General features: G+C 53.1%; 1 non-coding gene across 1 annotated transcript in view; it reads left to right on the forward strand.

Moving 5' to 3' along the window:
• Positions 1-6479: 6479 nt before the first annotated feature.
• Positions 6480-7500, forward strand: part of LOC126436777 (small subunit ribosomal RNA) — a 1909-nt gene continuing 888 nt past the window's right edge. The window contains exon 1 of the ribosomal RNA XR_007580912.1: positions 6480-7500. This exon is cut by the window's right edge and continues 888 nt beyond it. This is a non-coding gene — a ribosomal RNA (small subunit ribosomal RNA).

The raw sequence follows: 7500 nt of genomic DNA on the forward strand, positions 1-7500 counted from the left end.
AATCCGTCTAGCCATTGTGGCAACGATATCGCTAAGGAGTCCCGAGGGTCGAAAGGCTCGAAAATACGTGACTTTACTAGGCGCGGTCGACCCACGTGGCGCCGCGCCGTACGGGCCCAACTTGTTTGCCGGACGGGGCACTCGGGCGGCGCTGTCTGGGATCTGTTCCCGGCGCCGCCCTGCCCCTACCGGTCGACCATGGGTGTCTATAGTTCGATGTCGGGACTCGGAATCGTCTGTAGACGACTTAGGTACCGGGCGGGGTGTTGTACTCGGTAGAGCAGTTGCCACGCTGCGATCTGTTGAGACTCAGCCCTAGCTTGGGGGATTCGTCTTGTCGCGAGACGAGACCCCCGGGGCTGGGCGTCAACAGGCGCACGTGTGTGCCTTTGTTTCTGTCCGTCGCATCTCTTGGCGTATCGGTCCGGCCGGGGCGCGCCGCACCCAGGGCGCTGCAGTGGGTGCGGCGGACGGCGGCGTATCGGTTGGCGGGCCCCCTTGCCGCCGGCGCGGGCGCTGCGATGGGTGCCGCCTCCGTGCGCGCGGGGGAGGCGGCGCCGGCCGGGCGCGTTGTGTTCTGCCGCGCTACAGCGTATCGCTTTGCCCGGCCGGCGATGGGTGCCGTGATGGGTGCCGGACGGTCGATGTCGGGCCCACCGGCCGGCGCGACGCGTGGAGGCGGCGTCGGCGGGCGGCGCCCGGCGGTCGACGGTTCGTTTCGCCGTCCCCCCCGGCGTGTGGTAACACAGCGTCCACCGCCGTACGGTGAACTACAATACCCCTATACACTATGGATGTGAAATAAAATATAATAACACATGATGCTCCGCAAGAAAATAGACTTGGGATAGGGTGTGTCGTTGGCAAGTCCCCGGGGCGGCTAGTGTGGGTGGTGATAAGTCCGTAGGGGTGAGGGGCGAGGTATCACGACGCACTCGCGCGCGCCCCCTCGTACCGACGACATGACTGTCCACAGTAAACATTCGACACCTCCATCTACAGGGATCCGACGGAACTACGCCAACCATGCTGGCAAAACAGTATCGCCATCTATGCGAATCTGACAACACTAGGTCCGCCATGTCGAGCGCACCACAAAACATACCGCCATCTGTAGGTCTCCCTCAGCATGAGCTCCTGCAACGACGATACCGCCATCTATGGGACGCCAAGCCGACTAAGACATCGATGGGCCCACAGTGCCCATCTTTCGACGCCACCCACAAAGCATGCAGCCTGTGTCGACCACAGCACCCAAACGCCAGTGCCTCTGCCGCACGAAGTCGTGGACCGGCAATCACACCACCCGCACCCGCTCGTGCCCCACCCCAACCGCCAAACTCGCAACGCCAGCGGATGAACGGCGGAAGTTTCCCGCAGTCGTAATGTGCAATCCACACCTATAACTTGCGTTTCATGAAGAGTTATGTCCAATATGCGACATTCCCGCTGTCCCTATGCGACATTCCCGCTGTCCCTATACATGAGCTGCGAGCTGTACCACGTACAAGCTACAGACGCGATCGCATTGCTCACTGTACGGATTCCCATGCCGAGCGATCAGCTAGGAAGCGCCCCATCCACGTCGGTACCCTTGGGCGTTGCACTCGCAGTCGCAAAAAACGTTGGGCAAATATATTTCTCCGATGCTGAGCGATCAGCTAGGAAGCGCCCCATCCATGTCGGTACTCGTACGCGTCGCACTCGCAGTCGCAAAAAACGCTGGGCAAATATATTTCTCGGAAGAGTAATGACAGTCCGAGCCTCCTGCGTGGGAAGAGTCTTTCTAGGCCCTGACCCACGGGAAGCGTGTAGCTTCCCCCATCCCGGACATTTCACGTCGTCACACTACCGGTATTGACTAATAGACTGATTGCTGATAATCATTAGCCACACACTGGGGGAAACGGCCGACAGGGGCGGCAACATAGTGGAGCCGCAGTGTCACTAATGTACAGAGATAGAACAGTTTCGACTGGAACCAGAGTAACCGTATACACGGCACTGATTAGTAATAGATGCAGAGCCATCAGAATACAGATAATATATACAACCGTCCCTATACATGCTGAAAGACTCTGCACACAATGAGAACCACACGTCAGCCAGACACTATCACACACTACTCTCTGCCTCTAACAGGCACACACACAATATCTAACCACCAGCATGGAAGAACATCCGGTGCATCCTCTCCGCCACATTACACAATCCACACTATCATAACCAGACCGGGAGGTCCACCCAGAAAACAGAATATCCCACCCTTCCGACATCCGCCATTGCTCAGCTAAGCCACGAACACCCACACATGTCCTACACAGGGGTGCACCCAACATCACAATACTGCCTCCTGTCACAGTACACAAACAATGGCAGGAATGAAAGACACAGATCTGCCACAACCTTGGAATCGGAGCGCCGCCTGTCATGAGCCACAAGTGCATCCTGACGTGACAAATCGGATGATCCCGCAGGCATGCACTTACGATAATCACTATCAACGAACCTGCCGCCCCCTCCCCCCCCAAAATACACCTTTCCCTACAACGTGTACCTTAACCTAAGCTATATTGTACCTTAACCTAAGCGATATTGTACCTTAACCTAAGGTATATCGTACCTTAACCTAACCTACATTGCGCCTTCACCTAACCTACGTTGTACCTTAACCTAACCTACGTTGTACCTTAACCTAACCTACGTTGTACCTTAACCTAACCTACGTTGTACCTTAACCTAACCTACGTTGTACCTTAACCTAACCTACGTTGTACCTTAACCTAACCTACGTTGTACCTTAACCTAACCTACGTTGTACCTTAACCTAACCTACGTTGTGCCTTAACCTAACCTACGTTGTGCCTTAACCTAACCTACGTTGTGCCTTAACCTAACCTACGTTGTGCCTTAACCTAACCTACGTTGTGCCTTAACCTAACCTACGTTGTGCCTTAACCTAACCTATGTTGTGCCTTAACCTAACCTATGTTGTGCCTTAACCTAACCTATGTTGTGCCTTAACCTAACCTATGTTGTGCCTTAACCTAACCTATGTTGTGCCTTAACCTAACCTATGTTGTGCCTTAACCTAACCTATGTTGTGCCTTAACCTAACCTATGTTGTGCCTTAACCTAACCTATGTTGTGCCTTAACCTAACCTATGTTGTGCCTTAACCTAACCTATGTTGTGCCTTAACCTAACCTATGTTGTGCCTTAACCTAACCTATGTTGTGCCTTAACCTAACCTATGTTGTGCCTTAACCTAACCTATGTTGTGCCTTAACCTAACCTACGTTGTGCCTTAACCTAACCTACGTTGTGCCTTAACCTAACCTACGTTGTGCCTTAACCTAACCTACGTTGTGCCTTAACCTAACCTACGTTGTGCCTTAACCTAACCTACGTTGTGCCTTAACCTAACCTACGTTGTGCCTTAACCTAACCTACGTTGTGCCTTAACCTAACCTACGTTGTGCCTTAACCTAACCTACGTTGTGCCTTAACCTAACCTACGTTGTGCCTTAACCTAACCTACGTTGTGCCTTAACCTAACCTACGTTGTGCCTTAACCTAACCTACGTTGTGCCTTAACCTAACCTACGTTGTGCCTTAACCTAACCTACGTTGTGCCTTAACCTAACCTACGTTGTGCCTTAACCTAACCTACGTTGTGCCTTAACCTAACCTACGTTGTGCCTTAACCTAACCTACGTTGTGCCTTAACCTAACCTATGTTGTGCCTTAACCTAACCTATGTTGTGCCTTAACCTAACCTATGTTGTGCCTTAACCTAACCTATGTTGTGCCTTAACCTAACCTATGTTGTGCCTTAACCTAACCTATGTTGTGCCTTAACCTAACCTATGTTGTGCCTTAACCTAACCTATGTTGTGCCTTAACCTAACCTATGTTGTGCCTTAACCTAACCTACGTTGTGCCTTAACCTAACCTACGTTGTGCCTTAACCTAACCCATATTGTACCTTAACCTAACCCATATTGTACCTTAACCTAACCCATATTGTACCTTAACCTAACCCATATTGTACCTTAACCTAACCCATATTGTACCTTAACGTAACCTAATTTGTGCCTTAACGTAACCTAATTTGTGCCTTAACGTAACCTAATTTGTGCCTTAACGTAACCTAATTTGTGCCTTAACGTAACCTAATTTGTGCCTTAACGTAACCTAATTTGTGCCTTAACGTAACCTAATTTGTGCCTTAACGTAACCTAATTTGTGCCTTAACGTAACCTAATTTGTGCCTTAACGTAACCTAATTTGTGCCTTAACGTAACCTAATTTGTGCCTTAACGTAACCTAATTTGTGCCTTAACGTAACCTAATTTGTGCCTTAACGTAACCTAATTTGTGCCTTAACGTAACCTAATTTGTGCCTTAACGTAACCTAATTTGTGCCTTAACGTAACCTAATTTGTGCCTTAACGTAACCTAATTTGTGCCTTAACGTAACCTAATTTGTGCCTTAACGTAACCTAATTTGTGCCTTAACGTAACCCATGTTGTGCCTTAACGTAACCCATGTTGTGCCTTAACGTAACCCAATTTGTGCCTTAACGTAACCCATGTTGTGCCTTAACCTAACCTATATTGTGCCTCAACCTAACCTATATTGCGCCTTAACCTGACGCACGTTGTCGCTGAACCTGCTCTGTAATTGTTATGCAACTCGTTAAATTAGTGTAGTGTTGCCTAACCGCAACCCTCGCAATATAGTTCGCTATTCGCACTGCCCGGTCCCCTGTGTATCGCGTCATGTTAAACACCTTGCAGGTGTTGCTGACTTTCCACATGCTCCTGCTATACACTGTAATGTGGATAGCAGCAGGACGTACATGCCCCCCCCCCTTCCCCCCTGCCTTCGCAAGCTGGTCGTTGAGAAGTTTGCATGTTCAATGCCCTTCGCATGCCGACGTACTCAGCCTACGTTGTGGTACGGCCTGTCACCTGTCCGCCGATGTACGCAAAACCCACAAACTGTACTGCACATTGGTCCGTATGTACTGAATGATACATCGTGGCACATGTGTGACCGTACGACGACTGCGCCTAGCAACGGCAGACCATACAGTCCAAATATTGTGCACGCAGCTACGTGTCGTCTCCCTATAAGAGCTGGATTGCAGTGTGGTACGCCATTCAGACGTGTGGGAGGAACGGACGCCCTGGATGGCGATCAGCATGAGCAGTCTGTTGATGTAGTGGAGCGTGTATTCGGACGTAGTCGTCTCTTCTCACACACCGTGATAGCATGTTGCACCGCGTTCCACATCTGCGACATCCTGCAGAGGCCGGCTGACAGTCGTTCGCGCAATGGACACCGCATACGTACGGGGGCTACCTTCCACGTGTTCTCGAGGCGTGCACATGTTGTTGCGTCTATGTGGGCAGACGTAGTGTGTTGTGACACCTGACACAGGCATGCAATACTCGTTGCAAATGGCGATGGACGTCTACGTTTGCTGGTGACGTTACGCAAATGAACAACAGGTAACCCGTTGTGGTGCGGTTGTTCTCGCTAGAGGTGAATCAGTGTTGGCGACGATCGGTCGAGCTATTAACCGGTTGTTTCAGGGATACCCACCATGCCCACGAACGTGAAAGGGGACCCACCATGCCCACGAACGCGAAAGGGGATCTGGGTGTGAGGCGATACGCGGCGGTGGCTGGGTGGGACCGTCCCCGGCCGGTGAGGGGGGGCCGCCCGGCGTGCTGGCAGCGCGGTGCGTGGGCGCACGCGCTACAGCCGGCTGGTGGGGGCGGCCAGTGGCAGGCGCGCCGGCCGACGGACGCGGCAGGCGGCGCAGCTGCGCGCCGGCGCCCCCTGCTCGCGGCGCCTTGCGGCCAAAGTAGGTCCTCGCGGGCCCGGTGCGAAGCGCGGTGGCCATCTGCAGTGTGCTGGTCCGATTGAGGACTGTGTGCGCTGAGGATGCGCCGCCGCCCGGCGCTCGGCGCCGCGACGCCGTCTGCTGCTCGGTCGCCCCAGCGGTTCTCGCAGGTGGTTTGTATCGCAGCTGTGCGGACGTGTTGGCGCGTGCGCTGTGCTGGGAGAGTTCGCTTCGGCACCCAAGTGGGGCTTTTGTCCTTCTGTGGCGCTGGCGTTGGAGCTGCCGGTCACCGTAGGTGGCGCGTGTTGTCTCCCGCCGGCAATGCCACGACAGCACGCTCCCGGGCCTCTGTCGGCAGCGGCAAGCTCAGTTGGGAGCACGGGTGGTCGCACCTAAAGCGTCTACTCGCCTAACTCCGGGCGATTGCGCCTCTCTCGAACCCGACCAAGTACTTAGGACGGCGCTGCGCGCCGCCGGGACCTGAGAGGGTTTCGAGGTGTGTTGTGCAGGGGAGCTCAGCCTCCTCCTGTTTGCAGAATAATTGAGCGGACGCTTGCGTGTTCGCGCGGGCCCCCGGGACACACTCCCGGGCGGCCGGCTGCTCAGCTCTAGTTGACGCAGCTCCCTGGTTGATCCTGCCAGTAGTCATATGCTTGTCTCAAAGATTAAGCCATGCATGTCTCAGTACAAGCCGCATTAAGGTGAAACCGCGAATGGCTCATTAAATCAGTTATGGTTCCTTAGATCGTACCCACGTTACTTGGATAACTGTGGTAATTCTAGAGCTAATACATGCAAACAGAGTCCCGACCAGAGATGGAAGGGACGCTTTTATTAGATCAAAACCAATCGGTCGGCTCGTCCGGTCCGTTTGCCTTGGTGACTCTGAATAACTTTGGGCTGATCGCACGGTCCTCGTACCGGCGACGCATCTTTCAAATGTCTGCCTTATCAACTGTCGATGGTAGGTTCTGCGCCTACCATGGTTGTAACGGGTAACGGGGAATCAGGGTTCGATTCCGGAGAGGGAGCCTGAGAAACGGCTACCACATCCAAGGAAGGCAGCAGGCGCGCAAATTACCCACTCCCGGCACGGGGAGGTAGTGACGAAAAATAACGATACGGGACTCATCCGAGGCCCCGTAATCGGAATGAGTACACTTTAAATCCTTTAACGAGTATCTATTGGAGGGCAAGTCTGGTGCCAGCAGCCGCGGTAATTCCAGCTCCAATAGCGTATATTAAAGTTGTTGCGGTTAAAAAGCTCGTAGTTGGATTTGTGTCCCACGCTGTTGGTTCACCGCCCGTCGGTGTTTAACTGGCATGTATCGTGGGACGTCCTGCCGGTGGGGCGAGCCGAAGGCGTGCGACCGCCTCGTGCGTGCTCGTGCGTCCCGAGGCGGACCCCGTTGAAATCCTACCAGGGTGCTCTTTATTGAGTGTCTCGGTGGGCCGGCACGTTTACTTTGAACAAATTAGAGTGCTTAAAGCAGGCAAGCCCGCCTGAATACTGTGTGCATGGAATAATGGAATAGGACCTCGGTTCTATTTTGTTGGTTTTCGGAACCCGAGGTAATGATTAATAGGGACAGGCGGGGGCATTCGTATTGCGACGTTAGAGGTGAAATTCTTGGATCGTCGCA

Source organism: Schistocerca serialis, unplaced genomic scaffold (genome assembly GCF_023864345.2).
Source record: "Schistocerca serialis cubense isolate TAMUIC-IGC-003099 unplaced genomic scaffold, iqSchSeri2.2 HiC_scaffold_1245, whole genome shotgun sequence".
Taxonomy (NCBI): domain Eukaryota; kingdom Metazoa; phylum Arthropoda; class Insecta; order Orthoptera; family Acrididae; genus Schistocerca; species Schistocerca serialis.